Below are 1,011 nucleotides of genomic sequence, written 5' to 3' on the forward strand. Positions count from 1 at the left end.
CTTCCCATTTTGAGTTATGCTTCATCTGCAAGTGATGGTCCTGAAGTTTTTATTCTCATGGAATTGATTTTATTCACATCATCTATTTGATGTTATTTTGAGAGCACAGCTAGTCTTGAGTGGCTTCTGACCAGAGCAGCTAACTTCTGGTACTGTTTCTTACAATGTTCTGTTTCTACTGATTAAACTTCAGTATCTATTCAATATTTGGATAATATGCATACAGTTTTCAACAGCTAATTCCTCCAAAGTAGATAGCCAATTTCTTCTTCATAGTTTGTTCATAGTGTGGAAGCTCTGCTGAAACCTGTTCACTTTCACTGAACTTGATAGTGGTTTAAATATCAAATGACAAAGCTCTCAGTGTCACAGCAACAAACAAGTCACCTTAGGATGGCACACTGTCAGACAAAAAATGGTATCTAGTGTCAGGAACAAATACTGTAAGTGACTATTAACAAACAGAAGTTTCTCTTTCAGTTTAGGGTGTCTGAATTAATGGCAACAGCTATAGAAGGACTTTTTCTCAGTTTTGTTTAGTTTAAGAAGATCCTTGTCTCCTTTCAACATCTGCTGGCTTGACATTCCTTGTTTTCCATTAGCTTCTCTCTCCTTTCACTTCTTATAAGACAAAAGTGGTTGCAGGCTATACTTAAGAGAAAGTCCCCTCACTCTGGATCAGGACTGTGTAAAGATTAAGGCTGCTGTATCCCACCCTTAGTCCTTTTACAACTGAGTGCTCAATACACCCTGGGTGATCATTACATACTTGACAAGTTACTTCATTACATAATTGCCAAGCCACTGAGGAACATAGACCAGCAAAGTAGACACATATTTTGGGGTACAAAATGCATTTATTGGCAACATATTTGAGATGGGCACTGTTATCTTTGAACAGGTACTGACATTATTGAAGCCTTAATTTAATTTTCTATTAATTTTGCCACTTTGCAACAACTAAGAAGCTCTGAAACTCTGATTTGGAGCCCTTGTCACATCGAAATAGAC

This window comes from Tenrec ecaudatus, chromosome 3 (assembly GCF_050624435.1).
Source record: "Tenrec ecaudatus isolate mTenEca1 chromosome 3, mTenEca1.hap1, whole genome shotgun sequence".
Classification (NCBI taxonomy): domain Eukaryota; kingdom Metazoa; phylum Chordata; class Mammalia; order Afrosoricida; family Tenrecidae; genus Tenrec; species Tenrec ecaudatus.